Source organism: Sciurus carolinensis, chromosome 10 (assembly GCF_902686445.1).
Source record: "Sciurus carolinensis chromosome 10, mSciCar1.2, whole genome shotgun sequence".
Classification (NCBI taxonomy): domain Eukaryota; kingdom Metazoa; phylum Chordata; class Mammalia; order Rodentia; family Sciuridae; genus Sciurus; species Sciurus carolinensis.
In genome coordinates this window covers 36,966,890-36,984,146 of record NC_062222.1, presented here as the reverse complement: position 1 = coordinate 36,984,146, position 17,257 = coordinate 36,966,890, and the positions used below count along the sequence as shown (strand labels likewise).

The window sequence follows — 17,257 nt, the reverse complement described above, 5'->3', positions numbered from 1 at the left end:
TTCAGAGGTCTCAGTCCTAGCCAAGTTAATTGCTCTGGACCCTAGATGAGGCAAAACATCATGGCAAAAAGTCACATTGGAAAAAAGCTACTTACCTCATGACTGCCTGAAAGGAGAGAGAAAGAAAAGTTTATGCAGCTACAGGGAAGATGAACTCTTCCAGAGCATGCCCCCACTGGCCCACCTCCTCCAGTCATCTACAGTGGCCACTCAGTGCATTCAAACTAGGATGGAGAGATTAGGTTACAGCTTTTACAATCTATCATTTCACTTGCAGAGATTCCTACAATAACAATCAAACTTTTGGGGGACACCTTATTACCAAACCATAAGTTATATTCAAATTCCTCATAGTTGATCCCTTTTTGTTATAAAATAAGTAATTGACTCAGAAAAGGTTGAAGATTACTCCACATTTTTAAAATTTCTTTTTCATAACAACATTTAATGAATAAAGGTCATCAGGAGATGTTGCAAACAAATAGTAAGAGATTAGTGATATTTTTCAGTTTAGAAATTACTTAAGTAGATTTTACTTGCAAGTCAGGCTTTCTTTTAATCTTGCTCTTCCATTTTTTCTTTTAATTTAACATGAAATACATCAATAATAATATTTGAGAGCTATGATACACTTGTGCCTAACTGGTAATAGGAAGACAATTAAAATTATTATTTTTTTAAAATTTATGTGATTGTTGCAGAATGAGGTCCTGAAGTAGAATAGTCTATGAGAAGATTGTTTCTCACATTATGTGAATCTTCCTTCTATTCCTACTCCATTGTAGGATCAAATTCTCTTCTCAACTCAAACTAGGATTGCATGGATCAACTTGTATGAGACCATAAGAACTGCCCATAGGACTGGATTTATTTCCTTACCTTCCTGCCTTTGTTTTTTTTTTTTTTTTTTTTTTTAGGAAATGAAAACACCATGCTTTATAGAATATGTAAGATATTAATAAAGATTTGGGTTTACTAAAGGGAATGGTAAATTGAAATTAGAAATAACAAAGACCTGAACTTTACGACTGACATTTCCCATAAATCAAAATACCCAGAGTTAACAGTAAATTCCTTTGGATTTCCATGGTCACAAAACTTCTTTGCTTTTTCTTTTTCTAAGAGAAATCTTTCTAGGATATTTCTTCCTTCTTCCATCTGTTTTATTTGTCTTTGTTCATCTTTTAGCAATCTAAATGTAAAAGAATCATCTTATTATTTTCCAGGAGTAAATTGTAAGGTTACTCCAACACGTGTGTACACGCACATAACACACACACACACACACACACACACCGGGCCTGACCAGCTGAACCCTGGACACAGTGAATAAATAATGATGCAGAGACAAAGTTGTATTATTTAGGGGTCAAAGGACTTTTATAAAAAGTGAATTCCTAGGATGACTGACTCCTTCTTTTATTAGGAGGAAAGAACAAAGTTGTGGTGTTGTTAGGAATATGTAACTATGAGTGCTGAGCTGCTTGATTTTACTATATCAGCAAGCAATTCTTCATGCCAGCAAGCAGGAACTCTTGGTAACATTAAAAAGGAAAAAACAACATTTTTGCAAATAGCTGAGGGGCACAGCCTTTTTGCTTCCTTGTCCCTCTTCCCAGGCTCCCTCAGCCAGCCTTGGCAGAGCATTCCTTTTCCCGAATAGTCTCTTGCAGATTATTGGTTTTCCGCTTTTCTGGCCAAGGAAACCCCTCTAAGCCAGCCAAGGGCATACACACACACTTGGAGCAGGCCCTTATATCCACAGACATCTCCTGTCAGGTGCAATATACAACCATACAAAGGAATCTGTGCCTAACTGCCCCTAATTTGCAAGAGAAATTTTCTTATAATCCCCTCTGAATGATGCATCCCCATCTTTTACCCTGTAGAAATCGTGGAAGGTTCTTATAATACCTGTTCCCTGACAACACTCCAAGGAAAACTTGAAAACTTGTTTGCATGATTATTCTTATTTCCTTTACTTGTCTCCTGGAGTACAATGTGAGGTCACTTGTTCATTACATTTGATTATCTAATACCAATTTAGAAATTCCCTTTCTAAACCTTGTAGATGGGGAATAAATTTATGTATTTTATGTACTACGAAAATATTATACTGTATTGATGAAGCCAAGATTGTTAAGTTGTATTGATGAAGCCAAGTTTGTTAAGTTGAAGTCTCACACCATTAAAATTCATAGCTCTTTTGGGAGCTTTGTTTTAGCTATCTAGTGAATTTATGTGATGTTACTGCTGGATTAATATATTTTCTGATACTAATAACTGAATACCACAGCCTGGGAAAATTCGTAAAGAAAAGGGATTAATTTTGACTCAGTTCTGGAGGTCCAAGGTCAAGAAGCTGCATCTGGTGATGACCTTCTTTCTGATATAGGTCCAGCAGGTGCAGGGCAGCACTTAGAAAGAAAGACATGGGGAGCATCCGTGTATCTCTTCTGATCCCTCCCCCTCTTCTTATGAAGTCAGCAGGGTTTGATAGTATGACCTCATGTAATCCTATCCCCTTCCATATGGCCCCACCTGTAAATGCCATAGTAAGATTACGTTTCTGCCTTCATAAAGCCTCACAGTTGGGATAAATTTCAACACCTGAAACCTTAGGAGGCACCGGCAAATCACAGTAACTGCCTTTTTCCTAAGAAACAACAATTTTAATATGTGTGTTTTCATTAATGCCAAATGGTAGTAAAACAATGAGGGAGGTAACACAAGTAAACAATTTTCTGAAGAGTCTCATTTATTTTGGTAATTATAAGCAAATAACTTCCTGTAATCAAATGTACTGTTAGGAAGATTATATGATTCTTTTTTAAACTTTTGAATATCTTAAATTTCCTAGAAGAAATAATCACATGCCCTTAACTCTTAAATTTAGCAAGAGAACCTTAGTTTCATAATTGCAGAAGTTTAACATTTATAATTTCTGAACAGGGAAGTAGAAAGATCTATATAACAATGTCTTCCATCAAGTTATGTTCTTTTTCTTATTTTGCCTTTTCTTCATTTATTTTCCTCTATTTATTAGTTTCATAATGTTAAGTCTGGATTAATCTATTTTATTAGAAAATGGAATTATTTTAAGGAAAAATGACAATATGAGAATGAATATATAAATTTTAACTTTATAACAAGTGTATTGAGAAATCTGTATACTTAGTTTCAACCCAAGCAAACTATATCTTTTAATAAATGCTCATGATCAAGTAATATAAAAATACCTTCCTGATATTTTTTGCTGAAATCATCCATAAATTAGAACTGATTCTGTATAAAATGTAAAAATGAAAAAAACTAAGTAAAATCAAATAGAAAAATTTCTTAATTAAAAAATGTATTGAATTAACAAGTCCAATTAGACTTTTGCTAATTGATCTTCTTAGAAGTTGATGTTAATAGAAAACGGGATAATTACCTAATTTTTAAAAATATATATATTTAATTTCTGCCATGGTTTAAATAAGTGCCCTCCAAAGGCCCATGTGTTAAAAGGTTGGTACCCACAGTGGTGCTAACTGGGAGGTGGTGGAAACTTTAGGAGTTAGGGTTTGGGTTAGGGTTCAGGTTATTTTACCATGTTATTAAAATTTCATTTCTCTTGTTAACTAAAATCCTCGGTAATAATAAAAAATAAATATCTATGAAAGCATTCATATTCAATATGATACTTAAAAGAAAAATATTCCCCATCAGTTAAAATGCATTTTTATTAGTATCATTTACTTTTTCAAGATTTGTTCATATTTTCCCATTTAATATAAAATGTACCATAGTGTACCCATGAAAATATATTTCAAAATATTATTCATGTACTATAAAGAAAGGAGAAATTGAAGAGAGAAGGAAATTATTTAAATCTACTTTGCATTTCTGAGTGACCTTCAGGAAGTCAAACAAATGGGAAATTATAATCTAATCTCTAAATGCAGACTTTAGATAACTCTTTAGCTCCTATCTCTAAAATAGTTATCCACTTTATATATATGAAAAAATAATTAAATGTTTCAAACATTTTAACTATAATATTAATTAACATGGTAAGCAAATTTGATAATTTTATTATAGTAATGTATATAAAAATACCTTTAGTATGCCAATATCCATTATTGATCCATTTTACTGTCAGCAATCTTGGAATCAGGGGGTATTTCATCCTCTGACAAAAAGGATGTTCAGCTGATTAGACAAAGGGGAGTGGAGGGAAGGGAGGTGGTGTGCGAATAGGAAAGGCAGTAGAATGAATCTAACATAACTTTCCTATGTACAAACAAAAAGTAAATTTGTTTTCATCACTTGTATTCAACACTGAAATAAAGGTTATACAAAGTACAACAAGGCGAAAATGCACATGAAAACATGTAAATTAGATATAAAGTGAAACTGTCCCCATTAAAGACATCTTAATGCAGTGACCAAAAATAAAATTAAAAATAAAAGGTACCAAAACTTAAAAGTTCTGCAGAGACACAGTATATATTGTCAATATTAAATTCAGTTGACTTCTATAAACTAGCATGGTAGAATTAGAAATAATTCTATTTTCGTTGTTATTAATAGCAACACTAGCAACAAAATATAATAGTAATAAGTGTGAAATACTTTAAGATAAATCTGAAAAATGATGCATAAAACTGTACACTGTGGATGAAATTTCTCAAAAGAAAGTCAAGAAGACTGAAATGAATGGGAAGTTTATCATGTTCAGGAATTAGAACACTCAATATTGTTTTGATTGTTTGTTATTTCCACAATCCCCATGGGGACTCGAACCCGGGCCTCCAGCATGAGAGGCAGGCACTCTACGAGATGGGCTATATGACCTGCACAATATTGTTTTGAGATTAGTTCTACCAAAATTGGTCTATGGCAGATACAATCCAAAATGAAATTTCATGATGACTTTTAGGAAAAATTAACAATCTAATTATAAAATCACATGGAAATGAGTATATAGAATAACGAAGGCTTTTTTCTAAAATTAAAAATAAAACTAGAGGATGTAAATCTCATTTTAAAACTTCGTATAAAGCCACATTTAATATCAACATAGCACATGCATGAAGATAGACATATAAAACAGAATAGAGTCAAGAAATACAGCATGATGCCAACTGATTTTGACAAAAATGATAAGGCCACACAATGAGGAAGTTACACTCCTTTCAACACATGACACTGAAATAAATGGATATGTGCAAACATTTAAGCAAACTAACCCTTACTTCCTATTGTAAACTAAAATCATCTCAAAGTGGATCATAAACTAAAAATGTCGAATCAAACAGAAAACTTAGAATGTAATTTTACTTGCCTTGCATAGACAAACTCTCTTAATTATAAGTAAAAATCACACACTATAAAAGAAAAAAGTTATTAAATTGGTCTTCATTAAAAATCAAGCTTCTCTTTATTAAAAAAAATATGATTACAAAGATGGAAAGGTAACCCAAGAATGAACACACACTTTTCAAACTACATATAAAACATAGGACTTTATCTGGAAAGTATAACTTTATTTTCCCACCTGAGAGGAAGAAAACAATTCAATTTTTAAAGTGAGAAAAACTTAATGGACAATTCAATAAAGAAAATATTAGTGGCAAGTATGCATAGGAAAAAAAGTACTCAACGCTCTTAAATAGTAGGGAAATAGGAACTTTTAAACCACAATTAGTTACCACCACACTCCCACTAGATGACTGTGCCAAGGGTTATCAAAATGTGGAGATAATTGAAATTCTTACAAACTGCTGAAGGGAATGTCAAATGGAAAAACAGGTAATTTCTGAAAAGTTAAACATATAACTGCCTAAGACATAATCTACTCGTTAAGTATTACACAAGAAAAACAGAAGCATATGCCCCACAAAAACATGTAGTAATGTTTATAGTAGCTTTCTGTGTTGTAGTTAAAAACTGGAAATAATCTGAATGTCTAACTATAGATATATGGATGAATAATTTGTGGTATATCCATACAACAGAATACTAAGTCAACAAAAAAGAAGAATCAACTATTGATGAACACAATAAAATGGATTGATCAAAATGATTATACTGAAGAGACCATACCAAAAAAGTACTTACTAGATTCTATTTATAAAAATACTAAGGAACCTAGAGTAACAGAGTATCAGTGTTTACCAGGGGAATATATGAAGTTGGGGATGATGAGGGAAAGGAAAAGGATTATAAAGAGGCATAAGAAACATTTAGGGTATGTTTTGGTCATCTTTTCATTGCTGACAAAAATACCTGACAAGAAAAACATAGAGCAGAAAAAGTTTATTTTGACTCATGGTAGGAAAGGCAGAATATCATGGGGAAAGGGTTTGGCAGAGGGAAGCTACTCTCCTCATGTCAACCAGAGTGCAGACAGAGAGCAGGGAAGGCGCTGCAGGGAAGGTGAACCCTTCCAGGGCACATCTTAGTGACCAGCCTCCTCCAGCCATGTCCCACCTGCCTATAGTTACCACCTAATCACTTATTCAAGTGATTAGGCTACAGCTCTCACAGCCCAATCATTTCATTTCTGTGTTAACATAGACAATTTTTGGGACACTTCATATCCAAACTGTAACAGGGTGACAGATGTGTTCTTTATTTTGAGCGTGGTGATGTTTCATGAGGGTATACTTGCCACAAAATTCCTGTGTTTAAAATATGCACATTAGTGTGCATTAAATTTACCTTACTGAAGGTGTAAAAATAAATATTTTTAAGTGTGGTGCTCATCTGCCTGAGTTATGTGGTGCCATCCTTCTTGTTATGGTGACACCCACAACCACCCCTGCCGTGCCTGAATAAAGGGTTAGGTAAGTAACACCATGCTTCCTCAGAATGGCACTGTCCACTGACCAGGGATGAGACCAAATGTGGTATGCCACAGTGTGCTCCGCAAAGTCATTCCCACTTTGTTAGTGATGTGGTGATCTCCGTGGAAGACCAGTTTGTTTTCTTAGGTTTCTGGGTTAGAGTGCTACATCTCTGCGATCTCACAGTGGGCACCACCAAAAGTGCCACACCAAAGTTGTGTTGAGTGTAGACTTCTCAGCTGACAAGTGGAAGGTTGTCTCTGGGTCCCAAGACAAAACCATTAAATTATAGAATACTTTGGATATATGAAAATATGTTGCCTAGAATGAGAAACCCATGGAGTGTGTGCCTTGTGTTCACTTTGCACCCAACAGCAGCTACCTAGTCACTCTCTCTTGTGACTGGGACAAGCTGATTAAGGTGTGGAATTTGGCCAGCTCCAAGTAAAAGACCAATCATATCTACCACATAGGCTATCTAACATTGTGCATATCTCTCCAGTGGATCCCTCTGGGCTTCTGGAGGGAGGGAGGGCCAGGTCAGGCCATCGGTCATCACCAGAGGCAAGCACCTTTATACACCAGATGTGATGACACCATTGATATCCTGTGCTTCAGCTTCAACTACTGTGGTGCTGCCACAGACCACAGCAACATGATCAAGGACATGGTAGGCAAGGTCATCATAGATTAACTGAAGCAAGAAGCTATCAGTGGCAGCAGCAAGACAGAGTCACCCCAGTGCACTCTTCTGACCTGATCCCTTAATGGCCAGACACTGTTAACTACTGGGACAACCTGGTATGAGAGTGGAAGGTGGCCAATGGGACCCACTAGAAACTTATGACAGAGCTTTAGAAATAAAAAAAAAAAAATCAACTTTTTTCTCTTTGGAAATAAGTATGCTGATAAAAAATAATAACAGTTAACAAAATCTCATTTGATAGTGACTTGCAACTGTACATTTTTAAAACTACAATAAGTATCTTAAAATCATCTTATAAATTTATCTTTATTCACTTCACATCAGTACTAGCAACGAATTTTTGTTTAATTTGGCATAGTTAACCCATTTCCCCTTATTATTTTTCTGTTTTGGTGTAAGAATATTTGTGTTTTCTTTAATAATTTTATTTAGCATAAGATCCAAGTAATTCGATGTCCATCTGTAAATCTAAAATCCTTTCCAATCTCTGTGACTTCTACATTTAAGTGCAAGCAAGAAAATGTAAATGAGTGTCGAATCAAAATTTATGGACAGTAGACCCAGGATTCTGGCTAATGAGGCAATGCATCATTTCAGAGAAAGGACAAAATTTGAGAGAATCTGAAAAAAAAGAGAAAGTGAAAGGTCAACAACTGAAGATAGATTCTGACAGCAGCAAACTTTTTATACTAGCTTTCCATATGAAAAGTAGAGGCCATTGTTAAGGACACCATGCTAGGAAAATTTTGGTATGCATAATATGCTTTTATTAAGCATTATTTTATACTTAAATAAAATAAAATTAACTTAAGTGAGGAATCATCTTGGAAATAATGAAACTGGAATACAAATGAAATAGAAAGTACCACCTTCTATAAGCTTCACCTTGGAGAAATTTAATAATATTCCCTGTTTCCCATTTGTTGTAAATGGGTTCAGAAGAGTACTACATACTTAAAAAATGTCTCAAAATTCTTACATTTATAATTACTTTAATACTCAATCCTTTACTAAAGTTTTCAATATCATAGACCCTTCATAATTCTGAAAGAAATATTAGTTTCCTAGTAAACTCTTCTGTGAGACAATTCAACATGTGCAAACACACATACACACACACACACACACACACACAGACACAGAAAATGAAACCATATAACACAGTGACAAACATAAGATGACATAAAATAATAAAAGTATTCATCTTGAAATACAACACCTATACATGAATAAAACATATACAATCCTAGTGAATGCTAATTAGAACATTACAAGCTGAAATTATGCTTAAGATCTCATTAAAAGTAAATGTGTACAGAAAAAAAATAACTACACCTTTACATCTACACAGAGATGGAAGCAATGATAGCATTGCCCGTCTTGTAACAGAGTTCATTGCCAATTTACCTCTCTGAAGTCAGCATATACTACAGAAAGGCATACGAGGCCCCACCATCTTTGCCATCTGCCTGTTCTTGAAGTTCCTTGGAGTTCAATTTTAATCATGACCAGGCGTTACTGCCTAACTTCCTCATAAATACCTATGGAAATAAACGAGTAGTTGTACACAGAAGAGTAAAATTTTGTTTGCACTTATTTCAAAAGCTGAGGGAAAGTAGTGTCTTTTTCAATACATTTCCATACTTCAAAATTGCCTTTGCCTAAAATACCTACTTTTGTTCTTCCTTCCAAATCTTTAAATCACTGAAAAGAATAAAAAAGGAGACAGAAATCATATATCACTGAACATGATGAAGTGGTAATTGCCGTCTTTTTTAAGACTGCTGGGCTAGAAAGATCAGGTATGAGGGCAAAGCTATTCAGAAGTGTGTGTTTAAAACCCATGAAGCTTAAAATCTGACATGCTCAGCATCATAAAATATTCTCAACTGCTTATGCCTCTTGGCCCCACATACTTCCAAACTTTCACTTACAGAAAAACTGATGGGAAGAGGACAGTAAAACATTTGCTTTATGAGAGTTGTTGGTGGAGGTTGTTATAAAAAAAAAATGGAGGGGATGGGTAGACTAGGCACTAAAACTTTCTTAGACCTAAATTTTATAAAAGGATTTTGGTATTCTGTCCACACTCTGACAGACATCTCCACTAAAGATACAGCAACAGGACTGTCTTATCTAAACTAAAACAAAAGAAATTCCAAGTAGGATGCACATGCTGCTCCCTGAATTGAGAACTGAGAGAAGAATCAGACCCTGAGACCCTCTTAACATGGTGACTCTGTCACTAGTTTTACAAATGTGACCGAAAGCTCACCCCATCCTTGTGACTGATTTCTTGGACTTTTGAGGGCATTCTTAGATTGGGAAGATACATATATCTGCAAGAAATGAATTATAACAGCAACAATGTTAATTGAAGGTAGCAGCACATTGAATCTCACATTGTTAGAGAAGACTTCTGAAATCTATTAACTTTAAAATGTTATTAAGAGATCTGAGAGGCCATACCAGTCTTGGAGATCAGGAACAGGTCCTTGTTCCCCAGTGCTGAAGATCAAACACCCAAGAAACACCAAGGCAAATAAGTGTAGAAAGCAAGTTTTATTTAAGAAAGGGACAGAGACAGACTTCTTTGAAGAGAAGGGGCCCTGGAGCTCGGTGTTCATGGGAGGGAGTGTGCCTTGCTCTTTTACAGACCTCAGAACCCCTCTTTTAATTATTGTCTGATCTTTCTTCCCCATATATGTGACCAAGGGAAGGGATATGGAGGTTAATTGTGAGCAACCCAGAGTGTCCAGGAGCAAGATCACAGAGGTTAACAACCCACTGTTCTCTCTCTGATGACCAGTTGTCATCCTCTCTAGAGCCCCATCATTTCATTCATTGCCTACACTGACTACCTGACTTTTGCCCCTGCCTCAGTGTGCTGAGGAATGTGACATATCCTGTCTATGGAGGCCAGGCAGGGAGGAGTGCAAGTGAATTGCTTTTTGGCAAAGAAAGCATGTGTGGTTAAGCACAATGGGTCCATTTTATATAATTATTCTCTTAACCTTGTGTTCCCACATGCTCATCTATCTGACCCCTAACAGTGACATCAAATATGTGTCACATTCTACTCACACAAAGGGTCTCTAGGTCTTCATTACATTTCCCTAAAATATTTTTAGGGAAAAATTTGGATTTTATTACATATACTACTTAATTATGTATATAAGGTGATTTAAAGCTAGTTGTCCTCATTTTCATCTGAAACCGAGCTCAAACACACATATGCACATACATTTATGACTAAATTACATGTTCCTTTGAATAGCCCTATAAGATTTTAAAACTTCAAATCAGAATAGCAAACAAAAGCATAATCCCTCTGTATGGTCATTATGCCTTTATTTCTCCTGGGAAATAAACACCAATTTTACAGGCCCAAATCTTTGCCCTGCCCTTAATGTCTTTGGTTTTTTTTCCTGACCTTTCATAGGTAATCAATTCTAACATTTTAAGAAGTAAAATTCTACTTAAGTAATTCTCAAAAGCATTCCTTTCACATTCACATATTTACTAATTTTGTAGGTATTTTTGCCTTGATTAATACAAAGTCTCCCAACTAATGTTTCTGTTTCAAGACTCTCATCGTTTTTTTATGTTCTGGCAATCCAATAGATATGAACCTCCCAATGAATCCCTATGACTTTGGAATCAAGCTCAGACTTATTAAATCCAGACTGTTTACCTTTTGAGCATTATTTCATTAATTTCCCTCTTTGCTATTACACTTTTCATCCTCCTAGACTGTCACTCAGGATATTTGGAACTTGTCATTATTTTTTAACTTTAACATTTTATTTTGTGTAAAAAGGGCAAATTTAGTGAATTATTTTCATCTTGTACACAATGTTATAATTTTAATGCTTTTCACATTCATGCTGAAAATTTGCATTTTGGTAAAAATGGAACATAAATTTCTCTGAAGGAATTTCTCACACCATTGTATATTCTTTATGAGATAGTTTCAAACACTTTCTTAATGATCACAAGTTACCATAAAATAAAAGATTAAATGTGTACAGGTATTGATCTATATATCAAATCCATACAGAAATGATGTAAAAACCTTATGCAGTTTACTTTGATCTCTGTCCTCAAAATATTTGCCCAGGGGCCAAACTTTTCTTTTGTATAAATGACTGTGGCTTTATTTAAAATATGAAAATCAAAGAAAGAAACCAGTTTAATCACTGTATTTTCTTAAATCCTTTCCCAATATCAGAGGATCATTATGAAATATATGGTACCCTAATACAAATATCGATGAGAGAAGGTATTTCATCATGCAAAATTAATAATAATAAAAAAACACTGAAAACCCGTTAGTATCTATAGGATTTTTTAAAGCTTTTCTTCTTTCTTTAAACACTCTTTTTCTCTCTAATTCAAGTTTTATGAAACTGAGACATTGTTTTTCCAAAATGTCTTCTCTTATATTTATAAATTTTATTTGTGTCTACTTTTCTATAGCTATTTTAAGAGCTAGAAGAGGCTAATGCTCAAGGTGCTCAAAGGTAGGAACATAAGCTGTACTTTTCAACACACAGAAGAAAATACTTTTCATAATAGGAAAAAAATTGCTTCCAATTCCATGTAAAGGTACAGGGCAAGGGCTCTGACCAAAGCTGCCCAGGGAAAAATGAAAACTTTTAAGAAATCTCTTCAGCAGTTTGGCAGGTTGGTCATTCAGTAAAATGACTAAAGTGAAATGGCATTTGGCAAATTGGTCAGCTTCACTCTGTTCAATAATTTACCATCCTTGCAAAATTACTGAAGCAGAATCACATTCATCTGCCTAGGGGTACAGAAATACATCTGACTCTGGTTGAATGTAAATTAGGAATAGCTATGTTAACACATACTCTCTCTCTCTTTCATTTTGGTTTCCAACTTGTAAAAAACTAGCAACAAATCAAATTATTTTAGAGTATGTTCAAACAAAGATGAACCAAAGGCAATTATTATCTCAAAACTAAAATAGTCTTGTGATCTAAACAGGAAAATCAGTTGTTAAAACCATTCATAAGATCAAGTAACAGCAGGATTCCCTGGGTAAAACCCAGTCAATTCAATTTTTACATTTGATGCTATACAAAAGTTTTATATTCATCTTCCAGTTCAAGATTGCTCAAGCAACACCTCTGAGCACCAGAATATCTCTATAAAATGTCTCATTTTTAATGGAAATTTTAAGCTGAGACATACAAACATAAAAACTTCGTTCTCTTATTGTACTGTGATGCTTTTTTCATCTTTAAACAATTAAAATTACTTGAAAATGTTTTTTTTCTGTGTACTGATATCATGCTAGAGATTGATCGACACTTGATATGTTAGAATCTCTTAGTTGATAGTAACTTCTTGTTAGTATGTAACCTTATGAAGATATCATCTGCCAAATGAATTGTTTATATAGATGTAAACAGGTTAACTACTTATTTATGTTCAAAAGATGAACCTTTAACATTTCTTGTAATGAAAGAATTGATTGTACATTTTAGCCTGTAGAAAAAATAGTGTTGAAAATAATAATTTTAAGTGATGCCATTAGAGTTAAAAATCTCTATTAATATTTTCTTCCGGATTATCATAATACACATGAATTTTTTTCTAGAATTATTAGGTTCAAATAATTTATTTAGAATTGCATTTTATTTTATTTTTCAATTATCATCACATCAACATTTTCCATGTCATTAAGTAATCTTTTTAGTTTTAATCCACTGTAGAAGCAGAATACCTTAGTGTGCCATGGGGACAGATAGCCTGTGTTTTCATTCTGACTCAGCTCCTTACTAGCAATTTTACCTGTGTAAATTACTTGACCAATTTGTGTTCCTCTTTCCTTGGCTCTGAAATGGGGATTATAAAGATACCTACCTTATAGGGAGTAGTAGAATTGAATGAGTCAATCCATACAGTGCTTAGAACACACTGCTCATGCAGAACAGTCAGCAACCAATATCATTATACCTATGATTTATGTAATCTTTTAAATTGAATATCCAGATGACTCCAAGAATGAAAATATCAACTACTTTACGGTTTTTTACTCAAATGAGGTTGCTTGTCTTTTCACATGTGCACTGAAGTACAATATCAAAGTGGTTTGCTCTCATTGAATCTTTTTTTCATAATTTTTTATTTACACATACAAATTGTACATATTACTAGGATTCACTGTGATATTTCTATACAAGCCTACAACATACATGCTGAATCTTATGAGTAAAATATATTTTAATATACATTTATATGTTAATTCCATATCATCATGTATTTTCATGTATTTTATATTGTTTTCTTTCATTTAATTTTATATAATAACTTTTTAATTCTATATTTAGATTGAACCACTTCTTAAAATTTTATAGTAATAGAAAGGTAGAAACATTATTATATTCTCAATCTGAAATTTTCCTTTTTTACTGGTTTCTTAAAAATTAATAACTATATGAAAAATATATAAAATCAATAATAATAAAAGTGTATAGGCTGAGTGGGTTAGAAGAGCTTTGCCTTTAGGCTTTTTTCCTAAATCACAATTAACCTCCTCTGTAACATCCATCCATTTCCAAACCACTAAAGTGAATTTTCAGAGTAGTTACTCTAAACATGCACAAGCAATTTTGAACTGTGAACATAGGATGTACATGGGTTTATATATATTTTTTTCTGTTAAGTTCATTGTAGAGAAGTTTCAAATTAAATCAACATTTCTACCCAATTTTTAAAAATGCTTAATAACTAAGTGCCTCAATAACTAAGCATTTAATTTTGATTTATTTCATTTTCCTGAATATAACTTTAGGAAAGTGCTACAAATAGGACGTGTGTTTGATCTTTTTCTGAGTCATTAGAGTGTGACTGTCTATTGCTTTCAGACATAAAACTAAAAGCAAGCAAACCAACACATAACGATATAAAACAACATCCTGCAATGGGTTTTGAACTTGCATATTCTCAATGAAGTCCTTAAAATAATTGCAATTCTATTTCTTCACATTATATATGTTTTCACATATAAATATAAATATGCATATATAGTATATATGTATATGTGTTTGTGTGTTTTTAGTCTATATATCTTTTCACTAACTTTTCCATTCATTTTAACTGGAACTTGATGCATTTTCTGATCTATATACCATACATAGGTCTTTCTCTCAAAAAAAATATTTTTGCCATTAATAATTATATTAATTACTTACAATACATATTTGATTTTTTCCTGTTCACTCAAGAATGTAAATAATGTTGGAGATAAAACCTTCTCTCTATCCTCTGTAACTATCATTTGAGTTTTTTATTTTTCTAAAATTTAAGAAAATTATATTATGCTTTTTCTCAGCTTTGCTCATTTAATTTTTACTTTATCAAGTCTATTCCTATTTCCTTGAATATAGTTTTTAATTCTGCTAATAATTTTTCACTTTCTTTATGAAGCTTTCTTTCTAAACAGTTCATTTAATTTCATATGGTTTTACTAACATTTCAAACTTCTCACCCTTTCAAATAGACTTTATTCTTCTTGAATTCCTCAATGTCTTCTTCATAGATTTACTATTATTTTAAATTTTATTGTGTATTTCAAACAATAATTATTTTTTCTATAGCATTATTTACAAACATATGTTTATTCTTCTTGGGTATCTTTTTCCGATTTATTAAGCACCTTTTAAATTTTAATGGTAGTTTGTCTTTTTGATTTTGTTCTTCCATTTCCTCTTCATAATGAAGATCCCTGTCTTTAAATTGATCTTACGCATTGAGCAATGGGTGTTAAATTCTATTTTCAAATCAGTGTTCATGCCTGTAAGCCCATTTCTCAGTTTACCAGGCATTACTCTGTCCTTTTTTAAAGCTATCCTAACATTCAGTGCACATTGAATATTATTTTTCTCAAATTTCAAGGCTTTTCTTTCTTTCTTTCTTTTTGTTATTTTGTGTGTATGGAGGGGGTCAGTTTGTTGGGAATCAAACCCATGGCCTTGTGCATGTCAGTAGGCAAATGCTCTACCACGGAGGAGCTATATCCCCACCCCAGATGCATTCATCATACATTTTATAAAGGAATATCAAAAGATAAGTGAGTAAAAGAAAACAAAGTGCAAATGCTTGTGATGTACTAAAGACATTGCACCCCTCCTAATCTGTTTATATGATATAAATCCTGATGTGTTAGAGGACAGGAATTTATAGAGGCACTGACTGCCTATTTTATAAAAAGCCTACATTGTTCACTAATTTTTTGTTTCAGTCAAGCTCAACAATTTTTTTTAGTTAGTAAAAAATATCTCTGTTCTCTGCAAATACATTGCTTATCAGTCCAAACTTTGGATTAGATATTTTATCTTCACAAATATTTCGGTGGATAAAGGGAAGTTTCTGGTCAAATGTGTTTATAAAACCTGACATATAGCTAAATATCTTTATATACATGTGTTGTTTGTTTTTATGCATATAAATATGTATAACTATGTATCTATGTAGATAGATACATATATATAAACACATACAAATTCCTTCCTATCTTTATAGATCTCAGCAAGCAAAAATATACTCTGAAATATTCACATCAACTATAAGTATGCATTCTTATATCAGAAATATATTCCTGACTGACCTCTGGATGACTTGGCCTTGTAGGTTTTTCTTGTAAAATTGTATATCCTCTAGAAAGCAATGTCACTGGTCCCTTGTAAATGCGAGTGTGACATTATAAAAAGCCACATACAGCTCTTACTGGGTATTTGTAATAAAGGCATGTTTTTACAATAGCTATTCAAGGCCCAGAAACTTCTTTGGCATTCTAGTGGCCCAAAAGGATTAACATACCTCCATGATTCCTTTCCAGTGACATTTAGCATATTTAGTTTTAAAAGCTAATCAATCATGCCTTATGAGATATGCCATTTAAAAAATAGTTTGGCTAAGAATATAATTCAATATATTTAAGGAAATAAAAGCTGTGAGAATGATTAAAATGGAAATTGTCTAGATGGAGGAAGTAGCTAGTTAAGTGCCACAGGGTTAGTTCTGCATATAGATAGATCAGCAGTGCCATTATAAGGAAATACATCTTTGCAATTTACATACATCAGAATATTTAAGGTGCTGGAGACACACTGGCAGGGAAAATCACCTAAAATAAGTGAACTAAAAAGAGATATAGAAAATGTGAGTTGAACATCAAATGAGATTCATCTATAAAGTAGGAGAGAAAGTTATTTGAAATTCAGTTATTTTATAACCAAGAGATCCTAGGAATCAACGTTCTGAAAAGACTTAGATGACCTGACTATTCATTTTGAATCCAATCCATGTTGTGAATTAATTAAAACTTAATGACAAATGTTGAATAGGATTCATCATTAAAACAAATAAATGTAAGAGATTTTTACAAAAGTAAAAGGAATTTTGCTAAGGAAAATGTTTGCATTTGCATTTAATTCCCCAGCTGTGTTTTCCCATCATTGAAAATAAAGTAATATTAACATTTCTGGGAACTAATCCCAGACACCCACATAATCCTTAAGGCAAGGAAATAGAAGCTAGGCATGCCATTAGAAAGAAAAATGAAAGAAAAATACATTTTAAAAGTCTTTTCATTTACATTTGCATCTATATTATGCACAAGAAGATGCTGTCTCTCTCTAATTATAATGTAATTCACCAGATATCCTTTGTGTCTTTTTACAAATTGAAT

The 17,257-nt window shown here is 33.0% G+C and overlaps 1 protein-coding gene and 1 pseudogene across 2 annotated transcripts in view; both read left to right on the top strand.

The window, feature by feature from the left end:
* Fstl5 (follistatin like 5) overlaps positions 1-17,257 on the top strand; it is a 776,424-nt gene that overhangs the window by 431,960 nt on the left and 327,207 nt on the right. The window lies entirely within an intron of this gene.
* On the top strand, positions 5,778-7,640 carry LOC124994780 (receptor of activated protein C kinase 1-like; annotated as a pseudogene).